Source organism: Erithacus rubecula (assembly GCF_903797595.1).
Source record: "Erithacus rubecula genome assembly, chromosome: 5".
NCBI lineage: Eukaryota > Metazoa > Chordata > Aves > Passeriformes > Muscicapidae > Erithacus > Erithacus rubecula.
The window spans coordinates 24,235,426-24,252,974 of NC_136687.1; the positions used below are offsets into that span (position 1 = coordinate 24,235,426).

General features: G+C 39.8%; 1 protein-coding gene across 3 annotated transcripts in view; it reads right to left on the reverse strand.

The window, feature by feature from the left end:
• Nucleotides 1-17,270, reverse strand: part of FRYL (FRY like transcription coactivator) — a 158,657-nt gene extending 141,387 nt beyond the window's left edge. The window contains exons 1-2 of one of the 3 annotated variants that reach the window (XM_079305556.1): nt 17,116-17,270; nt 3,687-3,884 (exon numbers count right to left, since the gene is read on the reverse strand). The gene's annotated coding sequence lies outside the window, so the exon portion shown is untranslated. Of the gene's footprint in view, nt 1-3,686; nt 3,885-16,210; nt 16,426-17,068 lie in introns of those variants that run through there. The other 2 variants (XM_079305555.1, XM_079305557.1) reach the window with 2 other exon arrangements.
• Between the last annotated feature and the right edge of the window lie 279 nt (nt 17,271-17,549).

The window sequence follows — 17,549 nt, forward strand, 5'->3', positions numbered from 1 at the left end:
CTACACAGGAGGTATCAGAAGTAGTTGCATCACTTGTGCTTTACCCAAATCTCTGGGAAAAAAATTAAATCATTGTCTTATCTTGGACATACTTGCCTTGTTTAAAGACATACAGTGTTTTCATTAGCTATTAACCAAGGAATAAGCATTTTCCAGTTGCCTAAAGATTTCTATACATATAGATTCAAACTGTAATATAGAGTCTTTACTGTAACTTGTACAATTACCCTACACCTTAATGTAGAAGTTACTATTACTTTTAAATTAAGCCCCTCTCTAAGGGAATTACTTTCAAGCAAACAGTTGCTGGCTGCAAATGGAGAACAGCAGCATCTCCACCCCAATATATAACAGCTGCCTGACCAAAAAAAGCATTAAAAATAAGGGTTGAACATATATATGGATACAGATAGCTGTATATGTGTGTATATATGCATATTAAAAAAGGCTGTAATAGTGCAATTTTAAGCAAGGGCAAAATTAGTTAGCATACAGAGTTCTTCATCTTCCTGCTGATGCATAATGAGACTGCTGAAAGAAAGACACCACAGGTCTAGCCCCTTTGAAGGCCAAATGTATTTCATTTTAGGTGTTAAAATACCTTAAGGTAGTGCCTTGTATATTATGCTCAATATACAAACAGATTACATTTTTTAAATGTGGTCAAAAGAAAAAAAAAATCTAACTAAAATGTATGGTTCATTATCAAGACAAATAGCTGTTCTTCATGCCAGAAAATAAGTTGTAAAATAAAAAGCTTTACAAAATGTTGAAAACAAAATTTATGAATGTTGAATGCCGCCTAAAAAGAAAACTCAAACATACAAAGCAAAAAGTCCCCAAAATCCTAGGGAAAGTAAGTCCTACCAGACAGGTTCAACAGTTTTTTTTTTCCCCTCTGGTCTGAGAGATACTTTCCCACTTCACAGATTAAGCAGCTCTTCTGTGTCCCTATTAGCATTTCCATCTTCTGGGGTCTGTTTGGTAGACATGCCTCAGATGTTCCACATTATTTGAACAACACAAGGCATGGCATTCTGCAAGTCATTTGTCACTACAATTAGGTATGGTCTACAAAGCTCTGCAGCAGAAACATGTCTCTCTAGTCAGGCAACAGAGAGAGAACAAACATTCAAATGAAGCAGGAGACAAGGGGGAAAGCCCACAAAAAGCCTTACCAAAAGTCACTGAGGCCCTCTGAACTATATCTTAATAGCAGCTGTGTGATAAAAAAAAACAACTCAAATTTTCTATTTATTTTGCCAATATCCACTTTAGAATTTATATTGACAGAACTAACGAAACTGCTGAGCAGAGTAACAAGATAGTAACAAGTACTGCTTTAATCTTAAATGATTATTTAAGGAGAATAATAAAAAAAAAGGAAGAAAAAGAAAGCCTTTTTTTAAAAAAGATAAAATACATTAAATACATTTTTCTCCCCATGATGGTCCTTTATTAATTATTCTGTAAAAGAAAATAACTAAACTTAGGTGCTACACTTGCAAAAATGCTTGTCAAGTATTAACATTAATTATTTTGAATACTAATCAGGAGTTGCTTTTACAGAAAGAGCTGTAGTTAGCTTTTTCAGCCTAACTGGTGCTCCATACAATTTAGCAGAGAAGTTAGGTGAGCTTTTCAAGACCTGACTGGACAAAGCCCTGAGAAACAAGGTTGATCGGGAAATTGATTCCAGGGAGTAAATTAGCAACACCAAAGAAGAATGACAACTGGCACATTTTTTCATCTACATTATTTTTCCTTATCATATGTATTTTTAAAGGAAAACACTTGAATAAAACTCTCTCTGTATTCTCCAAGAGGAGAATAGACCCTGAAAGATCAATTCTCACTAAAGTGAAAAACAAACCAAAAAACACAACATGTTTATTGTCTATACAAAACACAGAAGGTTTTTAATACAGAAGCAAGAGATACAAAAGCTGTGGACCTAGTGCTAAGAATATTTGGTTTAAATCTGATTTGATTAAAACCTGATTGCTTTTTAAACATCTTGCTGCAAGTATAAAAAGCACTGTAATTACTGAAAAGTCTTCCAAAAACTAGATCAGTAATGGACAGCCTTGTTCCCAATAAAAAAAAAAAAAACTACACAATTCAAACTTGAACACCTGAAGTTTGTAATTGAAGCATATTTTCTATATAAACATATAGAAATGTGCAAACATACATAAGCATTAAAAACTTTTAAAATTAGATAAAGCTAAAAGTTGTCCTAATTAGGATAAGCATGAACAGAAGAAAAACTTACATTAAAAAATTATACTGATGTTCTCAAACCCTCTGCCTCCATTTTTCTGTTTCATTTAAAAGACTGATTTGGAGTTCCTACTCTAATGTTAAAATATGTACTTGCCTTCCTTGAATAACAGCAAGATAAAGTGTTTAAGGTAAAATTCTGCAGCAACAAATTTATTATACATTGAGAGAAAGAATACATCAGTACAAAAATAATTATGGTATCAAATTCTAACAAAGGACAGTTAAGCAAGTCAGCATAATATATAACTAAAAATGAAAAACAGCAGCAGAAGCAAACATGGGTACATGATATACTGGAGATGTTCCAAAGGCAGATCTTATCATGCAGTCAAATTCTAATCTTTTGTGTACTTCTCCATCACAGAATATATAGAATACAAAATAAAGGAAAGTGAGAGCTATGAGGGAATATTATAGAACTTACAATATTCTAATTGTTAATGACAATTAATAACAGACCATAAAATATTCTATTACATTCTACAAAGTACTATAGAATAAATAAATAATAAAATTGTCTTGAATAGGAAAGTCCACACAGCAAATAGCATATCAACAACAGTACTTCAATATTTTAGTCTTGTCACAGCAATGTGCCTGCTGTTCTCAAAGGCCAAAAGAAAGCATGGTCTATCTGTTTTACTACTTGACTACAAAAGTAGTGTTATATTATTTTTCAAGGACAGTTTAGATGTTGGTTGGGTGTACCCATACTCATTTCAGCTCATAAGTGCTTTAAGTGACAGTAGTTACCCTGTACTTGAGATCAGTGCATATCTATTTCCTATTGGTAAAAACCTTACGTGCAAAACAGCAAGGAAAAGAGCACCTAGACATGGCAGTGACCTAGGAATGAGTGAGTAAGGAACTAGAGGTCCCTGCCATCCCAAAGCGTCCCACGCCTCCGCGGCTGCCCTTGCCAGTGAACTGCAGTACCCGGCTTCCCCCGCACGGGGGCAGAGCGCAGACGCCCCGCACATCCCAGAGGGAGGGCTCTGCTCCCACCAATCCATGGAGCACTCAGGATCGTGAAAGAAAACCTGAGAGAACTGTTGAACATACAGAAATTACATTAAAAAAATACTTAATGTGCAATTCGAGAATTACTAAATGCAGAGAAACTACATCTGGCTTCAGAAGTCCCCAAGATGCAGATGACTGGGAGGCTATTTGCCCTGTTCTTGACCTCCTTAGACATTCACTTCTGACCATGATCAGTTACTACACTGTAATAAAACAAATGTTCTTGTCGGATTTAGCACAGTACAGACAGTCTTCTAGTCAGACAACTGATATCTGAAGTAGCAGCTCAGGATGTGTTAACAGCACAGTATAGCCAAGCAAAACAGAAAAAGATACATTAAAAACTATTTATGACACTACTGCAAGAAAGACCTTACCACTTAGAAGCCATTGTTAACCACTGATGAGAGCTACCACACTTAGGATGGATCCATCAAGACATTTTCCCCGGAGTCCAACGTTGTGCTTTGATGTAAGAGTAGACAAAGATGTAAACAGCTTTGAGTCGGCTGGTATGTAGCCAAAATCTGGAGAAAGATCTCCAAACACAGTACAGACAAATGAAGTACAGAACTCTGAAAAATAAAACAGAAAAAAAAAAAGAAACAAACCTTAGACACTTAAGAGATGTCAAGAATTTCCCAATGCTTTAGAATTCTGAATTTATCACTGAAAAGTTAAAAACGATAAAAATTATTTGTTACATTTGTCTTTAAAACTGCTGTCCTGCTCATAAGCTAATTATTCTTAATGATTTTTTTCCCCATGAATGAGAAAAATTAAAACTGACACCAAAATAACATCTGGTTTCCCACGCTCAGCATATTCTGCATGCATCCATTCCTCATGGAAGGTTTTAATTGCACTTTAGTTACAGTTTTATTAATCATATATAACCACTCTAAAATGCAAGTAACTCTGAATCAATTTTTTCATACTAGTCCTTTTATTAGTTTCTCCTCTGATTTTTTGGGGTTTTTTTTCCCATCTGCTCATCAGGAGGATGTGGTCAGAAAAAGAAACAAAACAATATTTCAGATGGGTCTTTGTAACAAAGCCTTGAGAACTTCTGGAGATTCCTTCACAATAGAAGTTTGTATGCAGCTGACATACTTGCCACAACTTGCCTAAGTAGCAGTTTCTTTTTCTGCTTCTATAGTGCCAAATTACAGTAAAATAAAGCACTTTAGTATTTTTAATTTTACCCTGAAGGCAGATCAAGCACTTTCAACTGCTTTTAACAATTCAAGTCTCATCATGCAGTAGCAGTCCACCACTCCAGAGCACCTAGTTTATATGGGGAATTTTTTTTTTTTCTTTTTAAAATTTATAGCTTGAAAAATTCCAGGAATTTTAGAATTCCATACCATGAAAATTTTCCAGGAAAAATTTGTAAAAAGTCCTGTACATTCAACATGATTTTCAGTGCTCCGATGCGGCACAAATGTAGTAGTTTCCTTTAAGGATATGTGAACTATTCAATCATCATCAATTCTTCTATGTACAATTTGTTCCACTTCTTAATTAGTGTTTCCAAAAATACAAAAGAGAGACCCATATAAGTGCAATCTAAAAGTAAAAAGCCACATCCTGAAGATTTTAAGATGTAAGAGAGCTTAAAAGTGGGACTATGAGACAAGCAAGAAAATAAGATAAACTTGCAAAGAGGAGGCAACCTGATGTTTATATATAAGTTGGGAAAGTATTACGTAATTCTTTGAAAAAGCAAGTCAAGTGCTTTAAAGACTTGACCAATTACAAAGGGAAGCATTTAAAGACAGACAAAATTCTGTGAATTTTACCTGTTAAAATTTTCAATCATTTAATAAAAATGTTAACCTTTTTCCACAGTCTTTGCATTTGACAGTGCAGTGCAAATACCCTAATTGTCTGAAAGGGTAAAAGTGATGTGTAAGTTAACATAGTTTTCTGCACAGCAGAAATGTATCAACTTTCATCTTGTCTACATCAATAAACTGTACTATTCCCTTTTTTCTCTTTTGCTATTTTGTTTTGGGTTTTTTTATTATAGGTAAGCAATAGTTTAAATCAGGTCATACCAAATCTTACAATCACCCCAGTTTGAAAGAGAGTGGATCAGCTGTCCTTTAACTCCTTCCCAGATACAATCACTGGAAACAGCACTTTAACCCAATCAAACCTATGCCTTATTACCCTCCATACCCAGACAGAAATCCACCCTACCATATCCTGACATTTCAGCTCAGTACCTCAAGCAAAACATACATGCACAGGTACATAATCCATTCTGTTTAGAGGCTTCCCTGCTGGCTGCCTTTGGAACAAAGACAAACACATATTCCTTGTTCACCACACCAGATTCAATCTCCCCTCCCCACCACACTACCACCCAATAGCCCATCTGCTTAAGGTAGGAAATAAAGTTAAACTGAAAACTGACTTAATTGTCCAAGCTTTAGGAAGGTACTGTCTGTTCATCTAGTACTGTTTGGAAAGAGGCCAGAGGATAGGAAGCTCACAAAAACCCATACAATGTACTCAAGTATTTCTGTACATACTGAGCAATAATGAATTTTACACTGTAGCTGCTATTCAGAGCTTCAAGAACAACTACAGTTGTATTTGAATACAATCCGAGGCATTCTACAGAATCAATCTGATCAGATTGACTACAGGAAAAAGAAAGTATCAGTAAAGGCAGCAAAAAGGTCAAAAGTCTCCAACAGATGCCAGTGAAGCTTACAGTAGCTACAGCATATTGCTGGGTCATTTGGCTTCATTTCCTAAGGGCAGCTGACAAGTTAAAATGTAACTAACTTTATCAGATTTGAAGTCAAAGGTATCACACAGGTGCAGTTTCAGTGTTTGGGGTTCACCCCTACAGAAGATTTATGAAAAGTTAGGAAAAAAAAGAAACATCATGAAGTTGAAAATCCAAGAGCTTTGCTATTATCAGGTTCAAAAGATAGTACACAGAAAACTGATGCCACCTCTAAGTTTTCACATTTAAAAGAATTCAGAACTCCTCTAACAACCTGCATTGGAAAACGCAACTAAAATTCCAGCCAACTTCAAATCTGATCAAGTAACAGCAGATGTAACTTACATAAACTTTTTTTGGGAGGGGGGAAGAGGTGTTCACAGAGCATTATTTTAAAGCTGTTATATTATATTCACAGAGTAGCTACTATAATGTTGGCTACTATGCAAGATGAAACTCAACTTTTAGCTCTTGAGCAGCAATTAAGATGCTCCAATTCAGCACACACTGCTAAGCATAGGAGAGGTGGCACAGCAGGTCACTTCCAAAAACTTCAGGGATGGGAATTAACACTAATGTTGCTGGAAATCATTAAAGAAGATACATACAAGACACTAAACTAGAGCCTTCTTTACAATTACTGGCTCAATAGATTTAATAAGATGATACTTTAAAAAAAAAAAAATTACTAATAGTTTAGCCATCTGGTACAAGTGGTGGTTCCATGCTACAAACCCTAACCAGGCTTCAACACATTATTTGCTTTTACACAAGTAAAATAAAGGCAGAGATGAACTATATCAATTTTTATTACATCACTTGAAAAATTACAAGAAAAAGCTTGAAGTTTAGGGGCAAACATTTACACAAAGGTTCTGTGGTCACCCAAACCTGTGGCTAACCCATAACTTCAGCATTTTCTAGAACTAAGTAATCTGCTGTCACAAGCACTCCTAAGATAACACACCACCCCTGGTGAGCTCTGGTCCTCTTGTCAACTTACACCATCCCTCATACCCTCAGGAGGTAGAAGGAAGAAAACAACACTGTTAACTATAAACTAGATTTATTATACAACATATTGACTATATACAAGACTTTCCTGTTGCAGACCAATTACACTTTTTTTTTTTTTAACATTACAGCATGGGGAAACAATACTAGAAGGCTGAAAGATTTCCAGTGGCTGACCAATCCCCTTGTTCTCCCAACCTTTTCTTCATAGGGCTTGCTGTCCTCCCAAGTGATACTGGTGACTTACATCAGAACTAGCAAAAAGAAGAGCCTGAAAGCACCTGAATATTATGGAAGCCACTTTTAAGCTAATTACCTCAAAATTGGATATTGTAAGAATAAAAAGGCAGAATGTGTTTCCCAGGCTCCTTAAACCCAAATATACCCAATTTCCTTACTGAAGCTTGGCACAGTGTGTATCAACAGAAGATTTTTAGTAACAACTTGGTTCTTTTGCTTCCTGTAAAAGTTGCAAGTATATTGATAGTGTATAACAATAATCAACACCACAAACTAAAAATGGTACATGATGAACTGAGTGTTACTAAATACTGTCAAGAACACAGTACTCCTGCAATATTCTCTCAATTTCACCAACTATCTCCTTACTGGACAGGAACTTTTTTCCACTGCATAATCCACACAACCAGAAAGGCTGGGTAGGTGCTGATCAATTAACTGTGAGGAACCACAAAAACCATGGGTTTTGGAGAGACACAATAATGCAAAAACCAAACCTTCAGGGGGCTTGAGCAGGGAGAACTTCATTAAACACAAACATTGGAATTGGAAGGTGCATAGATCATTGGCACAAACTTAATATGAGTTCAGCTTTTACATAACTGATATAGAAATGAGATAACACTCAAAGGGCATATCAAGATCACCTAAAGGGATTCATGGGACAAGAAGAAAAAACTGCATGTCTCAATCCTTACAAAACTTCAGAATACAGCCAACCCACCAGCACCTGAAAAATACATGTGCTTTACTGGTTCAATAATTTCTTCTTCCAAAAATTAGAAACAGTTCTCCATTTACCAACTGACAAAGTTCAGCTGAATATTTGTAGTGAAGAAGGATTTCCAAGACATATTTGAGGGCTTCATACTAAATGTGCAAGAATTTGACCACGATAACTCAAACTTAAAAATTAATTATTTGTATTATCTTTTTCTTACTTAGCATGAAAAGGGACCAAGTAAGTGAATCCCAAATCATATCCACTGACCAGGGCTGCAAACCCTGCCTGTTCTTTGAATCTTTATCACAACTTTTTATCTTTTGGAGTCTCATTTCAAAGTATTAGCAGTACTGTAAAACTCAGACTGTAGTTTTACCACAGTAAAATGGATTTTTTCCAACTAAGCCTAAGACCTTTTCTGTTTCTCAGATAATTCTCTTTAGAAAAATTGCCATTACAAGTGCCAAAAGACAAGGAACCCATGCCTTCAGAAACCAGTGATGGAGTTATACCTTTCCAAGGGGCAAATGCCCTCTGATTGCTGCTTTACCCCTGCTATTTTCTGACTGTTGTTTCAGAGTGTTTCTTTAGCTGTAGTACAGAACCAAATCGTTTGGGCTCTCCAAAAAGTGACCTTAACAATCTTCTATTACATCAGCTATTAATCTGGACTAGCAATCAGAAAGTACTTCTCTGCTGCTTTTTAAGAAACTGCAGCAGAGAAATACTGTCTCTGCAAGTGATCTGAAGAGGACCAGGAAATTACAGCTCTTTCCTCTTAGCATGAGAGGTTGTAAGCAATTCAGACTACCTTAAAGAAATGTTGCTTCCACCAGGAAAATAGCTAAAAGAGAGTCAAAGTCTGTGTAGTATTTAAAAATTTGCATTTTTAACACAAGTATTTCCAAGAGAAGAAATTAGTAAGACTCCAGCTTGCCTAATATTATGTCCTCTAGAATTTATCATCACCTGTGTGCTTTCTTATTTCCTATGCACTAGGAAAAGAAAACAGCAGACCCTTATGAAAAGCAACAACCATCCTCTTCTCCTCAAATGCACTGCTGCCTGCAATAGTAAAAGAGTGTGTCAGGAGTGTCTGCATCCATCTGAGCACCACTGCTCACCACCACCTACATTAAGAAAGTTTGACACGGGAAAAGTGAGAACTTCCATGAGTGTGCAGTGTAGGCAAGAAGCTTTAAACTCTGACCTCTGGCCACCACTGCTATAGCAGCAACTGAGAAAATGCAAAAAATGATAAATAGCTTTAGAAACTAAACTCTAAACTAAATTGCAAGCACAGCTAAACTAAAAATGAGCCTGAAACTAAATAAATTAGACCCAAAGAACAGGATTATATCACACCTTCAAACTGCTTTAGGCAATTTCCTATTTTTGAAAGTATCTCAAACCAAAACAATCCTTTTGTATTCAATCAGCTTTTGAAGATCAGCATCTAGAAGGGTTCAAGTGCTTGAAATTAGGGAATGATAAAGAAATCAACATCCTATGTAGAATATTTCTTTCCTTAACAGACTGTTAAGGCTCAAAATACATTCTCTTTTTTAAAAAGTGCTAAAAACTACAGAACACTGACCAGTTCTGTTACTGTATTCATACAAAGAAAAATGTGGCAATTTTTCCTAGTTGTGATATAACACTAGGAGGAACCGACATGAACTTGAAGCACATTCAGTACCAAGGTCTATATTAATTAAATAAATAACACCTCCCCACTGCCCCACCCACACAAAAAAAAAGCCTCACCACTTAACTCCCTCAAACAAAGCAGGAAGCTGCTTTCCCCACTTCCTACTCTCAGAGCATCTTCAGTAGATGTTAAAGTCAGGTCCTATATACAAAACACCAGCAGTTCTTCCCAGCATGCTGACAGACAACAATGAAGTAGAACATCAATAATATATAATATAGCAAGTATAACATCAGTTAGCAGATTTCTTAGCTACTCAGGCAGTTGCAGAAAAACACTTCAATTTATTTATCCGAATCTAGGGCAATCATCTCTGGCCTCTGGAAACAGAATACAAATACTGCATAAAAAGCAGTAGTGCTAACTGCTTTTGAACTACAATGATCAGAATGGGGACTTTGTTGTACCTGCAGACCATCTCAAGCCATTCTTTTTTCCTAAACTGTGGAGTTCATAGAGTCTGTATTTACACAGGGTGAGATATGAACATGTTTTGCACTTTTGAAAAAGCTCAAATGAGGCCAGTCTGCATTCTCCAGCATAACAATAACATAAACACTAAAGTAGCTGAATTATTTCTCTTGTTTCTAGGCACACAAGGTTAAGAAAGCCCTAGTGATTTTGCTCTCTCCTCTGCATTCTACTATTCCCATAAAAATCACATAGTAGTTTTCAAATCACCTGCGAAATTCAGAATGTCTTGTGTCCCTAAAAAATGTCCGTTCTTAAACCTGGAACATCTGTTTCATTGAGCTAGAGTCACAAAGATTTTATGCCTTAACTACTTTAGTTAGATGTAAGATATATATATACTAGATATGATTTGATGAGACCATGCAAAAAATACTTTCAAATTATGGAGACTAGTTCATACTTGAAAATGGAATTATTTATTCTTAATTAAAAAGGTAAGACAAGAGAATAACAACTGGCACTACTTCATAATGTGGACTACACTATGCAATACCTTCTTTACATACTCTCCCAGGAGACACAAGGTGGGGCTTAAAACTGGATCAAATCAGTTGCACACAATTTATCTCAGCACCCCAAATATACAAGTACAATCTATGCCTAACTGATGGTTAGTTTATAGATTTTTAATTGCAGACCATAATATCATAGCGTGATCATGATTTACAGGAAGAGAAGTGTTCATAAATGCTTTTAAATAAGGTTCATTTCCCCCCAATACAGCAAAGGCCCAAAACTATACAGAAATGTTAAAGAAATCTGTAGGTAAAAACTCTCAGTTTCTTGCACCAAAAGCTTGTTCTGTTTATTTTATACTTCTGTTTACCCAGTTTTCTGATCCCACACTTGCTATCTACCACTCTCACCCTGCCCAGCTATTCACCTATCAATTCTGCAGGTAGGTGCATGTAAATACTTATCAATATACACACAAACACATCTATCAACTCCATCTGAAAAAATCTCTGATCCCAAATTTCATATGCAACATCTACCACCAAAGTAATTTCAAATGGTAAGGGTAGCAATGGTAAGGTCTAAACTGAAGAAGCAGAGAGAAAGGGGCAAATTTCCATGATATCTGTGTCAAGAAACAAGAGTACCAGGTTTGCCATTGCCAAGTGAAGATGCCAGGGACACCTACACATACTGCTACTCCTGTAAAGGATAAGAGCACTCATTTGCAAATCCTTTCCCTTTATGAGCTGATGTGGGGTATCCAGGAGCTCTCCGAGTCCCACCAAGAGTCATCATGGGACAGTGACTACTCATCACCCTATTCCAGGGAACAAACAGGCCAGTCACAGTGCACAAGGCAATAATTCTTCAGCTTTGTGGGTGACACTGGATGTTTTGAATGATGTCTACAGAGGTATAAATCTTAGTATTTTTGCTTACAGCATGTTTTGGGGTTTTTTAAACACAGTCAGGATTACTGGCAGATTAGATTAGTTCAATTAAAAATCATGGAAATTCTGTCAATGTCCAGCTGCCGTGGGCACAACCCCAGCAGTTTTTTCTGATTTAGCACAGGAGTAGAAGTGGTGTTGAAAGGACTACGCTCATGAAAGACAGATAAAAATTAGTAGGAACACTTCAGCTATTTTTCATGCTAATGCCTCTAAAGAGAATCAGCCTTTGTCCAGGTCCACTGTTAGCTGCAAGTCCTCTTTAGAACATGGCAATTATAAAAGAAGACACTTCTTTATTTTGCAAAACTGGACAACACCAGTGGAGAGAAAGTCACTCTTTGCAATATCAACTTCAAATGCAAATTCCTCAAGTCCCATTTTACCAGAACAATCCCAAGCCTTATGTACAGATATTCCTCTGCTTTAAAAAAAAAAATAAAATTAATCTCCTTAAACAGTTTCCCACACTGAATTACTAGAGCCTTATCTTCTGGATCAAGTATAACAAAACTATCTTGATTTGTAGTTTTTATGCTCTCTCCAGCTCATATTTTATAAACATATCCAACATTATATTCATTTACTCCAAACAAGCAAACTTAACTGCAGAGGGCTGGCAAAACCTGCACAATTATTGTCCTTGAGATTACTACAAAAGTCAGCAGTGAAAGCTCAACAGCAGGAAGCCTATGAATGGCTAAGCAAATGGGACTGCATATTTCAAGGCAGGTCTTAGCCATAACCTCACAAGAATCTTTTTAGCACACACCATTTCATTTTGCACTCTTCTTCCTTACTTACATGTTGTGAGGGTATCTTTGAGCTCCTTGGATACTCTCTGCACAAGTATAACCAACATCATGCCAGTGGGACCCAAACTATTGGAGGCCCAAAGACTGTGGGCAAAAGTGATACTTACAAAAGCTGCATTTCACCTACAACTTCTCTTCCCCTTAAAGTAACATACTTCAGCAGTAATATCTTTTGTTGCAAGTTGTGTAGTTTATGAAGATAAAAGGAAACCTTGAGAGGACTATGGAAGGGAAACAGGATCCCTAAGGTTTACCAGCAAGATACACCCACCAGAACATTAAAAAACCTTCATGAAGTCCCACTAAAACCTTCCCTGGAATACTTCATAGAAGTCTGGCCAATGCATGCTAAAAAGACTAATATATGAAGAAGGCAATTATAGCATTTTAGTATGATAAGGTGAACAAGAAATCTCACCCAAACAAGAGAGAGTCTGGTTTATCTGGTTTAGCAAAATTATACTATTACTCTCTAGAAACAATCAAGATAAGGGGAAACAAACATTAAAAAGAAAAAATTGCTACCCAACATGAAAAATAATGTTGGCAACTGCCACTGACAAACTGCTTTAACAAAGAATTGCAAATAGTCCCAAAGTACCCATTACTGAGTTTTGAAGCAGCCTTCCAATAGTTAGGTGACAAAACACACAAAGTTTATTATCATGACCATCTCATGTAACTTTACTTTAAAAAAAAAAAAAAATCTTAGAAGCGAGAGGAGAAAAACATTGAAGCCAGGAGTCTTCTCCCATTTTCCGGAATACAAGGAATAAAAAGAAAATAGGTCACCACACTAATTCCAAAGTGACCACCTGCACACTCAAATGGCAAGTCAATAGTCCCAAGACTACTGACACTCTTGTCCAGCTATTTCAGGCTAGGCCAATCCCAGCTCTTCAAAAGTAAAGTTCTCTTACACCTGTATGGATCATACAGCTGTATGGACCAGCTGCCAAATGATGGAAGAAAGGTCCTTCTGTACCAAGGTCTGTGCAAACTCCACACAGCTCAGTTTTGACTATCATCACTAACCACAAAAAGCAACCCACATTGCTTCTGGTGACAACAGCAAGAATACCTATGTAAAGAACAAACCAATAAAACCCCAAATCTTACAGCAACAGCATCAGCACACCAGGTCCTTGTACCAGATCAAATACTTAAGACATTTCAGAGAACCTCAAACTCGAGAAGTTTGGTTTGGTTTTGCTTTTAATACTTGCTCCTCTTATATTTTTGCATGCAAAATAAGTCACTGAGAAAACCTAGGGATAAATACAAAAAGGCCTCAAAACTTAAGCCATGTGCAGAGCAAACACTGTTGTTCAACTAGCTCAAGGGGTTTTTTTTCCTATTTGATATCTTCTGGTGATAGTATTGGACACTTGCTGTTTGAGATTGTGTCATTCTTCCTGGGAGGTGTTCATGTCAGAGGGAATTAGGATTATAATAGATTTGGGGGAGGGGAAGGAAGGAAAGGAAGGACAACACAAGTTAGAAGAGACAGAGCTATATGGCAGCACACAGATACTGAGACCATTAACTGTTGAGTGCTGAGGACAAGCAAGTTAAACACCAGAAAGAATTGTTCTTTTAGTAAATAAAAAAAGGCAGAAGCAACCCTAGCTGAGTCAGCCTGGCTAACATCTATAACTAGAGTTCATCAGGATTTAGAGCAAGACCAGACAAGAATAATGCTGAATTCTAAAACCTCCTAACATTGCAACACTTCTCCAGCCCACTGTGATTCCTAGGAGGATTATTACAGATACAAAAGTTGTAAAGGTTCAAAGTTGTTTGGGTGCGAGCATGCAGAAGCTGCACAGAGCAGCAAACCACAGCCAGGCTGTGTGCTAGGCCAGCTGCCCTCCCACTGACAATAAGCTACATTGCATTTTCTACTGATAAGGCAGGCCAGTACCTACAGGTACAGGGTCACAAACCCTGAAATATTATCCTCATTTTGCTCACAGGAACTCACATAACCCAAATGCGTACATAACTCCTTACTCTGACATTAGCTGCATGACACCTATAGTTTCTCTTAAACTAAGGCTTAAATGTAGGCAAAAACTGCTAAAAACTCATGGCACTCTAAGCTAGAAGGAGCACATTATACACCCCTGTCCTGTATTATGCAAGTCCACTGAAGCAAAAGCTTTGCCTTCACATCTCTTAAGGAACTCAGACAAAAAATTTAAACTTGTCCTTTGGCCCTTTACACAATAATGTAGTAGTCTTCACCCAGCAAGATGAAGAAGACAAAACCCTCTGAAATACAAAGCTAGATATAGAATAGGCTACTCATGCCTGACACGGAATACAGTTTTCCAAACTGTTTTCCTTGATGCATAGCCACTGAAGGGAATTATAATCTTCTTAAGTTCTCAGAAAAAGTAAATACAGACAGCATGATCTCAACTGTATCAGCAAAAATTTTCAGCATACCAATTAATTTTATCAACCAAAATTAGAAAGTGGAATTCACAGTGAAAGAAACATATTAGGACCACTCTTGAATTGTTGAAGCCTAGCTGGATGACTCTGCAAAGCATTAATACAGTAACATGAAAAATGTTCTACTTTTTGCCTTAGCCTCCACAACCTACAGCTTCCCTTCTTAAAAGCATTATGCTATTACGTGACAACCAGCTATCACTATGCTTTGGTTCACTTAGGTCAGCCAAACAGAATCACAATTAGTTGAATTTTCTAACTTTACCTTAACTAACCCCACAGAAGAATTAAACAACTTTTCCTTTCAAATAAAGCTCAGCAACAATGTTCTACAACATCCCAAAGCAACATACCACCACTCTGCTCCAAGGAAACCACTTCCAGAGAAGTCAGCACAGACTTTAACCAAATCAATTTTGGAATATAAATAAGGAGTCATTCACAGCAGCAATTTGCTCAGGGAATTCGGTTGTCTACTGCCAACAACCACCATCAAGTACCACTAAGGACCTCTACAAACCCCAGATAAAGGAAGCTTTTGACACTGAAAATGTTGTTCTCATCTCCAAGTACGTGACTTACTAAACCTGCAACACAATTTTTACAGAGTGGTTTGTTTCCTTCCTGAGACAGTGTCACAAGATAAGAATCAGTGTGGCTTTACAGCACTTGTTAAAAGATCTTTCACAGAGGTTCTCAAGTATTCAGCACATACCCTCAGCATGACAGTAACGATGCAGAAGCAAAGCAACTGAAACAGTCTACTGAGGAAATGACATGGTGAGGAAATACTTCTTAAGAAACTACAGTTAATTTCACTCTTTACTCAATCCTCAATCAGCAAATCATCTTCTTTCTCGAAGTACTCTATATACTCCATGAAGTCTGCAGCAGGGAGATATGCAGTGCACAAAGCAATAAAGAACTCGTTTTTTGGTTTAGTATATTTCTTCCTTAATGTCCATTTCAGATTTGTAATTCTCAAGGAAGTCCAGGTTACACTCCTGATGCCTTGTTTCCAGATTGCCTTCAAGACTGTATTAGCAAATTGCTTTTGCAACTCCCTCAGTATAAGTGATCACCAAAATATTTGGGATTTGTTGGGTTTTCAGAGGGTTTTTTTTTATGCTTTCCATCTGATTCCCCGGGATTTTTCAGCTAGAGATATCCGGATTGCCAAACAGTGATTTCTGGCCACGACACAAACTGAACCGTCCACTGAGCAACAAAAATTATCACATTACCAAAATACTAGAAACATACACATAAAGGTGGAGAAGGAAAAACTAATTAAACTCTTTCAATACTTACAGCCACACAAGTGCAGCTATCTGAGGCTGCAAAAACTGTGGAAGCCAAACTTGGTCCTAAAAGCACCTCAGAGTGACTCCATCAGCGAGGCGCTGCACACTCAGCGAAGGGCGCGCACACACGTCTCCTACTTTGCCGCTCAAGTCTCCCAAGTTTCCCCCGAAGGCGGGGGAGCGGGCCAGCTGAGCGGAGGGCGGCACGGGCAGCCGGGGGCGTCGCTGCTCGCCCGCACCGCCCTCCCCACCAGGAGCCGGGACGCGCGTTTCTCCGCCGGAGCCCCCGGGCACCCCAGGCGGGGCGGGGCCGGGAACAAAGCCCGGCTCCGTGCCACCCTCCCCGCTCCGTCCCGCCATTCCCGGCCGGCCTGGCCCGCTCCCAGCTCCGCCATCCCCTGCGGCGGTGGCTGCCCGGCGGCTGCGCGGCCCCGCTGGCCGAGGGGCGGCCGGAGCCGGCCGGACGGGTGCGGGCGTGGGGCGGGACGAGCCCGGCGTCGGCCGCCGCTTTAGGCTCGGCCCGCGGGGCTGTGCGAGCAGCGCTCCCACCTCGGGGGCTCCGGGGGCCGCGGGCTGAAAGAGCCGGGCACTCACGGGCGGGGCCGCGGCCGGGGAGGAAGGGGCGGAAGAAGACGGAGCGCGGGCCCTACTCGTGCCCCCGCGGCGACGCCGGGCAGGGCCGCCCGGCCACACGCTACCCTCCCTCACGTCCCTCCCCTCCCCGCCGTAAACAAAGCAGCGAGGGCCGGGGCAGGGCCAGCGCCAGGGGCCGCACAGCACAACCCGCGGGCTCCGTTCCCGTCGGGGCAAGGCGCCTTCTCGTCCCTCCGGTCACCCACGACCAGATCCACCGCCGCCGCCTCACCTCTCCTACCGGTAGAAGCTGCCGCAGCCCCGGGCGCCGCCGCCTACCTCAGCGCGGCTGCGGTTCCCCCCCCGCTTCAGAGCGACCCTGGTGGGAGCCGGTGAGCGACGCGCGCCGCCGGCATCCCCCGCCGGCTTTATCCCGACGCCGCCTCTCCCCTCCGGCACCTCGACGTCCCGGCGCGGCGCTCCCGCCCCCCCCCACACCGCCCCATTGGCACGCGCCGCCCCTCCCGGCCCCGGCGCTCACTGGGGCAGGCGCGCAGCACTCACATGGCCCCGCCCCCGTGCCCCCTCCCCGTTGGCTCCCGAGCGCCCGGCCCGCCCTCGAGGCACCGCCCCTACAAACTGCGACCAATCGCGAGGCAGCGAGGGGCGAACCGAGCCCCCGATTGGCTGTGCCCGCCCGCTTCCCGTGGCTGTGATAGGCCGGTGCGGCGGCCGGTCCTGCCCCCGAAGCGCTCGGGCGCCGCTCCCCTCGA